Genomic DNA, 12,312 nt, shown 5'->3' with positions numbered 1-12,312 from the left:
GGCTGTTCAGGAAGCTGCAAGCAGGAACTTTCCTCCCGGACCAGAAGATCACCATAGCAGAAGTTGAAATGCCCATTGTGATCCTGAGGGACCCTGCCTACCCCTTAATGCCGTGGCTTATGAAGCCATACACTGGGCACCTTGACAGCAGCAAGGAGCGGTTCAACAACAGGCTGAGCAAGGGCAGAATGATGGTTGAGTGTGCTTTTGGCTGTTTAAAGGCCCGCTGGAGCTGCCTATATGGGAGGCTGGACCTGGCCGATGACAATATTCCTATGCTTATAGCCACGTGCTGTACACTCCATAATATTTGTGAAGGGAAGAGTGAAAGCTTCACTCAGGGCTGGACCGCTGAAGCTTAGCACCTAGAGGCTGAATTTGAACAGCCAGAGACCAGGGCTATTAGAGGGGTGCAGTGTGGGGCCATGAGGATCAGGGATGCCTTGAGGCAGCAATTTGAAGCTCTGTTGAACAACACTAATATATGTTGCTATACTTGGGAGTGCAGTGCTTGTAATGCCAGGAGGTGATTGTGATTGGTGCCGACAATGCACTATGAAGATTTAAGAAAATTGCCGTTTGCTTTCCGTTAATGGAATAAAGATTGCTTTCAAACCAAAACACTTATTTTATTAGAAAACAACAACCGGAGGAAAGTGACAAACAAAAAAACACATCAGCGCTATGGGGGAAGGGAGGATCCCAGGAGGAGGTGGGGTCCCGGGCCAGTTAGAGATTTGTGTAGCGGAGGGGAAAGGGAAATCAGTGTTCTGGGACAGTACTGTACACTGGGCACGTGGCTCTTGGGGAGAGCCAGCACGGTGGGGGGGGGGGCCTTATAATCATTACTGTCCCCACATTTTCCACAGACTGTGTTCATTATGGAAGATATCTCGCTGCTGAGGGTGAGCAAGGAATCAAGGGAGGGTCTTCTCCAAGACTGCGGCTTCCGCCCTGGCCCTTATGCAGCTCACCTGTGTGCAGCAATGGTCCACCCCCACAGCGACGGCAGAGTGGTGTGGAAAAGTTACCCTTAATGGGGCAAGAAACAGAGCAGCTCTGCAAAAGAACCTGCGGCAGCAGATTGCCCAGTATCTCCATGAGAGTTTCGTGGAGATCTCTGGGGCAGATTCCCGTGAAGTGAGGGAGTCAATCAACACCCTGTTCCACTGCTTAGACTAGGCATATGGTGGTATGTGCATCATATAGACACAAGCCTGCTTTCTGCAACCCTCCTGCCTGCAACAACTCACTTCAGCGATTCCCAAAATCAAAGCCACTTACCAGAGGCCTCCTCTCCTGTTTGTGCTTCACCAAGCTCTGACAGTTGTGACTGGCTAGTCTCCTCTGGGGTAGAGAAGAGCTCCTGGCTTCATGCATCTCTGACCTCCGAGTTGTCCTCTGCCTCTGGGTCCTGCTCCACAGCCTTGTCCAAGTTTTTCTCCTCCTGGCTCGGTCCACTCTCAACTGGCATGCGAGCTCTCCATATGTTTTATGGAAATATGCTAATGAGTGTGAATATAATGTAACTGAAATGTGCTTCATGCAAAAGGTCTCTTGTAAGGTATAATTACAAAGCTTATAATCTACTAAGTGTGGTCATCCTCTTTGTATGTATGTATCATTCTTGTGTCTAAAACTAGAAATATGAAGTATAACTCTGAAGTCCTATTGTAATTATGCAAAGTGTGGGCCATTAATGGTGGTTTAGAATCTTGATGGCTCCCATTAACTCGGACAATTGGTTGTAAATGGCTCTGTTTACTTGCAAGCCTTCCTGCGTTTGTGTGATTCAGGCCAGGATGAGTGGAGGCTTGGGGTCTCACAGGACATGTGACCACGTCACCTGATACTGGAATCCATCTTAAACCTGGTGCTTTTCCATTGAGAAGGAGGGGTGGGAACCCAAAGAGAGACAAAGGATTCCCGCCTTGTGCCAAAGATATAAAAGGGGGTGGAACAGAACAAAGGGGGCTGCCAGTCATGAGAAATCCCCTAGTTACCATCTGAGCTGGAGCTAACAAGGACTGCACCGGGCAAAGGATTGGGCCCAGGCTAGGAAGGAGTCTAGTCTGTGAAACAAGCTTATTGGAACATCTCTAAGGGTGAGATTTACCTGTATTCAGTTTCTTAATGTATTGAGCTTAGACTTGCATGTTTTGTTTTATTTTGCTTGGTAACTTACTTTGCTTTGTCTGTTATTACTTGGAACCACTTAAATCCCACTTTTTATACTTAATAAAATCACTTTTGTTTATTAATTAACCCAGAGTAAGTGATTAATACATGGGGGAGTAGACAGCTGTGCATATCCCTCTATCAGTGTTATAGAGGGCAGACAATTTATGAGTTTACCCTATATAAGCTTTATACAAAGTAAAATGGATTTATTTGGAGTTTGGATCCCATTGGGAGCTGGGTGTCTGGGTCCTGGAGACAGGAGTACTTGCTGAGCTGTTTTCAGTTTAGTCTGCAGCTTTGAGGGTGTGGTTCAGACCCTGGGTCTATATTGCAGCAGGCTAGTGTGTCTGGATCAACAAAGCAGGGTTCTGGAGTCCCAAGCTGGCAAAGAAAACTGGCTCAGAGGTAGTTTCAGCACATCAGGTGACAGTCCCCAGGGGGTCTCTGTGACCGAGCCCGTCACAACTTATTTGTTTTGGTTTTCAGCAAGAAGGTTGGTGGCGATTGGACGTCTAACATAGCGAATGTCAGTGAAAATGAGGTAGGATCAGAGTCTAAAATAGGAAAAGAACAAGTCAAAAATTTCTTAGACAAGTTAGATGTCTTCAAATCACCGAGGCCTGATGAAATGCATCCTAGAATACTCAAGGAACTGACTGAGGAGATTTCTGAGCCATTAGCAAATATCTTTGAAAAGTTATGGAAGACAGGAGACATTCTGGAAGACTGGGAAAGGGCAAATATAGTGTCCATCTATAAAAAGGGAAATAAGGACAACCCGGGGAATTACAGACCAGTCATTTTAACTTCTGTACCTGGAAAGATAATGGAGCAAATAATTAAGTAATCAATTTTCAAACACGTAGAGGATAATAAGGTGATAAATAACTGTCAGTATGGATTTGTCAAGAACAATTCATGTCAACCAACTTGATAGCTTTCTTTGACAGGGTAACAAGCCTTGTGGATAGGAGCGGAAGCGGTAGATGTGGTATGTCTTGACTTTAGTAAGGCTTTTGATCCTGTCTCGCATGACCTTCTCAGAAACAAACTACGGAAGTACAACCTAGATGGAGCTACTATAAAGTGGGGGCATAACTGGTTGGAAAATAGTTTCCAGAGAGTAGTTATCAGTGGTTCACAGTCATGCTGGAAGGGCATAACGAGTGGGGTCCCGCAGGGATCGGTTCTGGGTCCGGTTCTGTTCAATATCTCATCAGTGATTTAGATAATGGCATAGAGAGTACACTTATAAAGTTTGCGGACAATACCAAGCTGGGAGGGGTTGCAAGTGCTTTGGAGGACAGGATTACAATTCAAAATTATCTGGACAAACTGCAGAAATAGTCTGAAGTAAATAGGATGAAATTCAATAAGGACAAATGCAAAATACACCACTTAGGAAGGAACAATCAGTTGCACACATACAAAATGGGAAATGACTGTCTAGGAAGGAGTACTGCGGAAAGGGATCTGGAGGGGTCATAGTGGATCACAGGCTAAATATGAGTCAACAGTGTAACGCTGTTGCAAAAAAAAGCAAACATCATTCTGGGATGTATTAGCAGGAGCATTGTAAGCAAGACACGAGAAGTAATTCTTTCACTCTACTCCGCACTGATTTGGTCACAGCTGGAGTATTGAGTCCAGTTCTGGGCACCACATTTCAGGAAAGATGTGGACAAATTGAGAAAGTCCAGAGATGAGCAACAAAAATGATTAAAGGTCTAGAAAACATGACCTATGAGGGAAGATTGAAAAAGCTGGGTTAGTTTAGTCTGGAGAAGAGAAGATTGAGAGGGGACATGATAACAGTTCTCAAGTACATAAAAGCTTGTTACAAGGAGGAGGGGAAAAAATTGTTCTTAACCTCTGAGGATAGGACAATGGGCTTAAATTGCAGCAAGGGCGGTTTAGGTTAGATATTAGGAAAAACTTCCTAACTGTCAGGGTGGTGAAGCACTGGAATAAATTGCCTAGGGAGGTTGTGGAATCTCCATCATTGGGGATTTTAAAGAGCAGGTTGGACAAACACCTGTCAGGGATGGTTTAGATAATACTTAGTCCTGCCTTGAGTGCAGGGGACTGGACTAGATGATCTCTTGAGGTCCCTTCCAGTTCTATGATTCTACATGTAGTGAGAGAGTCCCTGTCCTGAAAATCTTATAATCTAAATAAAGTGTGGGAAAAAAGATATAGATAGGGAACTAAGCCCTGGTCTACACTACGAGTTTAGGTCGGATTTAGCAGGGTTAGATCGGTTTAGCCCTGCACCCGTCCACACTACGAAGCCATTTTTTCCGACTTTAAGGGCTCTTAAAACCGATTTCTGTACTCCTCCCCGACGAGTGGATTAGTGTTGAAATCGACTTTGCTGGGTCCAATTTGGGGTAGTGTGGACGCAATTCAACGGTATTGGCCTCCAGGAGTTATCCCAGAGTGCTCCATTGTGACCGCTCTGGACAGCACTCTCAACTCAAATGCACTGGCCAGGTAGACAGGAAAAGCCCTGCGAACTTTTGAATTTCATTTCCTGTTTGGCCAGCGTGGCAAGCTGATCAGCAGAGGTGACCATGCAGAGCTCTTCAGCAGAGGTGACCATGCAGTCCCAGAATCGCAAAAGAGCTCCAGCATGGACCAAATGGGAGGTACTGGATCTGATTGCTTTATGGGGAGATGAATCCATGCTATCAGAACTCCGTTCGAAAAGACGAAATGCCAAAATATTTGAAAAAATCTCCAAGGGCATAAAGGACAGAGGCTATAACAGGGACCCGCAGCAGTGCCGCGTGAAACTTAAGGAGCTCAGGCAAGCCTACCAAAGAACCAGAGAGGCAAACGGCCGCTCCGGGTCAGAGCCCCAGACATGCCGCTTCTATGATGAGCTGCATGCCATTCTAGGGGGTGCCCCTACAACTACCCCAGCCCTGTGCATGGACTCCATCAATGGACTCTCACACAACAGGGATGCGGATTTTGGGGACGAGGAAGATGATGATGAGGAGGAGGTTGAAGCACAGCAAGCAAGTGGAGAAACCGTTTTCCCTGACAGCCAGGAACTGTTTTTCACCCTGGATCTAGTACGCTCCCAACCCACCGAAGGCGGGCTCCCGGACCTAGAAGGCGGAGAAGGGACCTCTGGTGAGTGTACCTTTGTAAATATAATACAGGGTTTAAAAGCAAGCGTGTTTAATGATTGATTTGCCCTGAAGACTTGGGATGCATTCGCGGCCAGTACAGCTACTGGAAAAGTCTGTTAACGTGTATGGGGATGGAGCGGAAATCCTCCAGGGACATCTCAATGAAGCTCTCCTGGATGTACTCCCAAAGCCTTTGCAAAAGGTTTCTGGGGAGGGCAGCCTTATTCCGTCCTCCATGGTAGGACACTTTACCGTGGCAGGCCAGCAGCACGTAGTCTGGAATCATTGCATAACAAAGCATGGCAGCGTGTGGTCCCGGTGTTTGCTGGCATTCAAGCAACATCCGTTCTTTATCTCTGTGTTATCCCCAGGAGAGTGATATCATTCATGGTCACCTGTTTGAAATAGGGGAATTTTATTAAGGGGACATTCAGAGGTGGCCGTTCCTGCTGGGCTGTTTGCCTGTGGCTGAACAGAAATCATCCCCGCTGTTAGCCACGCGATGGGGGGAGGGGTGAAGCAATCATCCCAGAGAATTGGGTGTGGGTGGGGGGAGGTGGTTAGTTGGGTTTGTGCTGCATGTTAACCCGAAACCGCAGCCGATCCTTTTAAAGGGCCAACCCAATGGGTGATTGGTATTTGAAATGAGGGTGATGCTGTTTGAAACCATTCCCACATATTAGGAAGGTTAAAGAAGCCAAAAGATTGTGGCTTACTATGTGTGTCTGCAAGCCGAATTCTGTTGCCCACCAGCCCTGTGTGTGTGATCTCTCACACCATACCGGCAGGCCCTCGGTATAAGAGGCAAAATGCGACCTTGTGAAGAAAGCGCACGTGCTATGTAATGTTAACAGCTTGGTTCACCATGAAAGAGACTACCCATTGTTCTCTAAAATGTCTCTTTTTAAAGACTAATCCTTTTTTCCCTCCCGCAGCTGCAAATGTTTCAACACTCCACGTATCATCTCCGTCCCAGAGGCTATCAAAGATTAGAAGCTGAAAAAAACACACTCGCGATGAAATGTTCTCTGAGCTCATGCAGGCCTCCCACGCTGAAAGAGCCCAGCAGAATGCATGGAGGGAGACAATGTCAGAGTCCAGAAAAGCACAAAATGAACGAGAGGAGAGGAGGGACGCGCGAGAGGACAGGAGGGACGAGCGAGAGGAGAGGTGGCGGAGGCGTGATGAGAGGAGGCAGGATGCAATGCTGAGGCTACTGGAGGATCAAACTGATATGCTCCGGCGTATGGTTGAGGTGCAGGAAAGGCAGCAGGAGCACAGACCGACACTGCAGCCCCTTTGTAACCAACCGCCCTCCTCCCCAAGTTCCATAGCCTCCTCACCCAGATGCCCAAGAATGCGGTGAGGGGGCCTCTAGGCACCCAACCACTCCACCCCAGAGGACTGCCCAAGCAACAGAAAGCTGGCATTCAATAAGTTTTGAAGTGCAGTGTGGCCTTGTCCTTCCGTCCTTCCCTTCTCCACCACCCCACCTGGTGCTTCCCTCCTCCCCCACCCTTCCTGGGCTACCTTGGCAGTTATCCCCCCATTTGTGTGACGAATTAATAAAGAATGCATGAATTTGAAACAACAATGACTTCATTGTCTCTGCAAGCGGTAATCAAATGGGGGAGGGGAGGGCGGTTGGCTTACAGGGAAGTAGAGTGAACCAAGGGGGGCGGGTTTTCATCAAGGAGAAACAAACAGAACTTTCACATGTAGCCTGGCCTGTCATGAAACTGGTTTTCAAAGCTTCTCTGATGCGCAGCGCTTCCTGCTGTGCTCTTCTAATCGCCCTGGTGTCTGGCTGCGTGTAATCAGTGGCCAGGCGATTTGCCTCAACCTTTGCCTCAACCTGCCATAAACATCTCCCCCTTACTCTCACAGATATTGTGGAGCACACAGCAAGCAGTAATAATGATGGGAATATTGGTTTCGCTGAGGTCTAACCGAGTCAGTAAACTGCGCCAGCGCGCTTTTAAACACCCAAATGCACATTCTACCACTTTCTGCACTTGCTCAGCCGATAGTTGAACAGCTCCTGGCAACTGTCCAGGGTGCCTGTGTATGGCTTCATGAGCCATGGCATTAAGGGGTAGGCTGGGTCCCCAAGGATAACTATAGGCATTTCAACATCCCCAATGGTTATTTTCTGGTCTGGAAAGTAAGTCCCTTGCTGCAGCTGTTCATACAGACCAGAGTTCCTGAAGATGAGCGCGTCATGTACCTTTCCCGGCCATCCCACATTGATGTTGGCAAAAAGTCCCTTGTGATCCACCAGTGCTTGCAGCACCATTGAAAAGTATCCCCTTCGGTTTAGGTACTGGCTCCCTTGGTGGTCCGATTCTAAGACAGGGATATGCATTCTGTCTGTCGCCCCACCACAGTTAGGGAATCCCATTGCAGCAAAGCCATCCACTATGACCTGCACCTTTCCCAGAATCAATACCCTTGATAAAAGAAAAGGAGTATTTGTGGCACCTTAGAGACTAACAAATTTATTTGAGCATAAGCTTTCATGAACTACAGTAGGTGTTTGCATTGACTGCTTGGGTCACAGCAGCCCCCACAGTAGAATTGCCCACTCCAAATTGTTTTCTGACTGACCGGTAGCTGTCTGGTGTTGCAAGCTTCAAGAGGGCTATCACCACTCGCTTGTGAACTGTGAGGTCTGCTCTCATCTTGGTATTCTTGCACTTCAGGGCAGGGGAAAGCAAGTCACAAAGTTCCATGAAAGTGCCCTTCCGCATGCGAAAGTTTTGCAGCCACTGGGAATCATCCCAGACCTGCAACACTATGCGATCCCACCAGTCTGTGTTTCACGGGCCCAGAATTGGCGTTCCACAGCATGAGCCTGCCCCAGGATGGCCAAATTGCCAGGGCCCGTGCTTTGAGAGAAGTCTGTGTCCATGTCCTCATCACTCTCGTCACCGGGCTGCCATCGCCTCCTTGCCTGCTTTTGCAGGTTCTGGTTCTGCATATATTGCATGATAATGCGCGAGGTATTTACAATGCTCATAACTGCTGCGGTGATCTGAGCGGGCTCCATGCTTGCCATGGTATGGCGTCTGCAGGAGAGCAGAGTTGCAGGGGAAGCAGTGGTTGGATGACCATTTTTGCAGACCTACTGCACTGTCTGCTGCCAGGTCACAACAGCTGAGTGGGCTGCATGCTTGCCGTGGTATGGCGAGACAGGAGCAGCCGAGCAGAGTTGTAGCTGAAGCGGCCCTGCAAGACCACCAGAAGAGCAGGAGAGCAGAGTGCCAGTGGAAGCAGTGAATGACGACGGTCATATAGAGGACCTGTGAGGTGGATTCATCGCATCAGGAGAGCAGAGTGGCAGCGGAAGCGGTGGATGACGATGACGGTTAGCAGTCCTACTGCTCCGTCCGCTGAAAGCAGTATGGCGCCAGCACGGAAAAAAGGCGCAAAACGATTGTCTGCCGTTGCTTTCATGGAGGGAGGAGCGACTTACAACGTACCCAAAACCACCCACGACAATGTTTTTGCCCCATCAGGCGTTGGGAACTTAATCCAGAATTCCAATGGGCGGCGGAGACTGCGGGAACTGTGGGATAGCTATCCACAGTGCAGCACTCCGAAAGTCGATGCTAGCCTCGGTACTGTGGACGCATTCTGCCGACTTAATGTACTTAATGCATTAGCGTGGGGACACACACAATTGACTAAAAAGAAAAGGAGGACTTGTGGCACCTTAGAGACTAACACATTTATTTGAGCACAAGCGAGCTGTAGCTCACGAAAGCTTATGCTCAAATAAATTTGTTAGTCTCTAAGGTGCCACAAGTCCTCCTTCTCTTTTTGCGGATACAGACTAACACGGCTCCTACTCTGAAACAACACAACTGACTGTATAAAATCGTTTTCTAAAAAACCGACTTCTATACATTCAACCTAATTTCGTAGTGTAGACATACCCTCAGTTCCAAAGAGACTAAGCCCCAGATCCATAAAGGTATTTAGGCTCCTAACTTCTATTGAAATCAATTAAAGTTAGGAGCTTAAATACTTTTGCAGATCCGGGCTAAAGTCTCCTTCCCAGGGTGTTCTTTCCTGAGACATTCTCCTCAAAAAAGAATGATTTTGCTTATTTTGACTATGTGCACCATCTGCTGGCCATAAGATAAATCTAAAAGGTACCCTGCAAGAATGTTTGAAAGCCTGCATGTAAACTCCTAGGCTGCTAAGGTGGAAGCACACATCACACATCTCCGGAAGTATAATTTTCTCGGGACTGAACTTGCAAAGATGTCTGGGATTTGATGTCACAAGGTGTTAATCAGAGATCAGGCTGCGTTCAAGTCCTGTCACGTGTGGATTATGATGCAATCTCAACTCTTTTCACACAGACATTCATTCCCCACCTTATAGTGAAAGAGAAACTCGAGTACATTCCTAGGGAGCTGACAACATCTGTGTGGAATCATTTAAAAACCCACCGCTACTTGTTATATTGTATCTAGTGCTGTTTATTCCTAGATAGCAAAGTTCTTTACAAAACCAGCTGGGTTATTATCTCCATTTTATAGGTGGGCAAACTGAGTGTGGAGAGAAGTTAGAATGACACCAAGTTCACACAGCTTGTCAGTGGCAGAGCAGGAATAGAGCCTAGGTCTAGCCAGTGGGACATGTTGCCCCTTGGATGTCCTGGTAGAGAGTAGGTTTATGGTGTTACTATACTTTGTTCAGAACCTAAAGTAGTTCATACTCATGAAACAGAATCTCGGATGGGTGTGTTAGCAGTGCTTATGGATTAGATATAAAGATGTTCTGTACAATACCAGTACAGCCTCTGTGGAGGCAGTTATTCTGGTCTGGAAGTGCAGTATAGCTTATTCCTCTTCGTCTACAGGAACGGCTACAGTAGTATAAGCACATTTATAACAATATAACTGCATCCACCCACGGGGAGGTGTACTGCTTTAACTATATGATATAGTGAAGTGGTACAATTTTTGAGAGTAGACAAGGTCTTAGAACAGACGTGGGCAAACTACGGCCCACGGAGGCCCGCCCTTGAGCCCCCGGCCAGGGAGGCTAGCCTCCGGTCCCTCCCCCACTGTTCCCCCTCCCCCACAGCTACGCAGCCATGCGGGCAGTGCTCTGGGCCACGGGGCCACGAGCTCCTGCAGGGCAGCACGGTAGCGTGTCTGGCTCCGGCCGAGCGGCACGGCTGCCAGACATGTGGCTCTGAGCGGCATGGTGGGGGAGGTTGGATAAGGGGCAGGAGGTCCCGGGGGGGGGCAGTCAGGGGACAGAGAGCAGAGGGCGGTTGGATGGGGTGGAGGTTCTGGGGGTGGGGGGCGGTCAGGGGACAAGGAACAGGGCGGGGGTTGGATAAGCGTGGGAGTCTCATCGGGCGCGGGTGTGGATGGGGGCGGGGCAGTCAAGGGATGGGGGGTTGGATAGGGGGTGGGGTCCCAGGGGAGCAGTTAGGGTTGGGGGGTCTCGGGAGGAAGTGGTCAGGGGACGGGGGGGGCGGCTAGATAGGGGGTGGGATCCTGGGGAGCAGGGGTGGGGATACGGGTTGGGGCAGTCAGGGGACAGGAAGCAGGGGGATTGGATAGGGGCTGGGGTCCCGGGGGAACGGTTAGGGTCGGGGGAGTCTCGGTAGGAGGTGGTCAGGGGACAAGGAGCAGGGGGAGATTGGATGGGTCAGGGGTTCTGAGGGGGGGCAGACAGGGGGGCGGGAAGTGGGAGGGGTTGGATGGGGGTGGGGGCCAGGCTGTTTGGGGAGGCACAGCCTTCCCTACCTGGCCCTCCATACAGTTTTGCAACCCCGATGTGGCCCTCAGGCCAAAAAGTTTGCCCACCCGTGTCTTAGAAGGACAGAGGCCTGGTCTGCATTTAGAAATTTTGCCAGCAATAGTTATTTCGGTTAAGAGTGTGAAAAAATCACACTGCTAACTGACATAGCTAAGCCAGCTAAAGTCCCAGTGTAGGCAAAAAAGTCCGTTTGCTGGAATACTTTATTCTGTTTATTCTATTTAATACTGGTATAAGCAAAAAGAAAAGGAGTACTTGCGGCACCTTAGAGACTAACCAATTTATTTGGGCATAAGCTTTCGTGAGCTACCGCTCACTTCATCGAATGTTCATGAAAGCTTATGCTCAAATAAATTGGTTAGTCTCTAAGGTGCCACAAGTACTCCTTTTCTTTTTGCGAATACAGACTAACACGGCTGCTACTCTCAAACCTGGTATAAGCAAAGGAACTCTTTTGCTCTTATAAGCTGCGTCTCCACTAGGAGAGTTTGTCGGAATAGTTATACTGGGGCATAGCTATATTGGCAAACCCTTCCTAGGGTAGACAAGACCAGATTCAGATTTCAGTGACACTGGTGCAAATCCCAGTGCACTGGAGTCATCAGGTTTACAGCTAAATTAGAATGTGGACCAGGATCTTTACTGAGCCTTGTGAGATTGTTTCACAGAAGATGATATACAATGCTGAAAATCTCCTAAAAACTTCCACACACACCCCTTCTCCTCCTGGATTAGCAGTGCAGTTAGGGATTTGGAATGAACACAGGAGCTGCTTGGATTCTTTCCTCCAAGGCCCCAGGCACTGAGTTTATCCAAGGCCCCAGGCACTGCAGTGACAATATCACAATGTTGCATTGGTGGGGCACCACCCGGCATGGCAAGGGTTTCACGCCATGTCGTCCTCCATCAGAACAGCGAGGCGATTGCACCCCTTTGCAATGGAGCGAGGTTCTGCGATGCGATTGCACCCCAGGGTAGGGTAACCATACGTCCTGTTTTGGCGGGGACGGTCCTGTTTTTAGGCCCTGTCCTGGCCGTCCCGACTTTTTTGACAAAACTGGTCGTTTGTCCCATTTGTTCCTGCCAACTGACCGTCAGCTGACAAGGGCAAACAGGACAAAGGCACAGTCTTGACAAAAAACTGGGGTGGGCCCGTGGGACCCCAGCGAGGTGCGGAGGGATGTGCGGGGGGTTGGGGGGCAAG

This window comes from Eretmochelys imbricata, chromosome 25, assembly GCF_965152235.1.
Source record: "Eretmochelys imbricata isolate rEreImb1 chromosome 25, rEreImb1.hap1, whole genome shotgun sequence".
Classification (NCBI taxonomy): Eukaryota; Metazoa; Chordata; order Testudines; family Cheloniidae; genus Eretmochelys; species Eretmochelys imbricata.
This window is presented reverse-complemented; position numbering follows the sequence as displayed.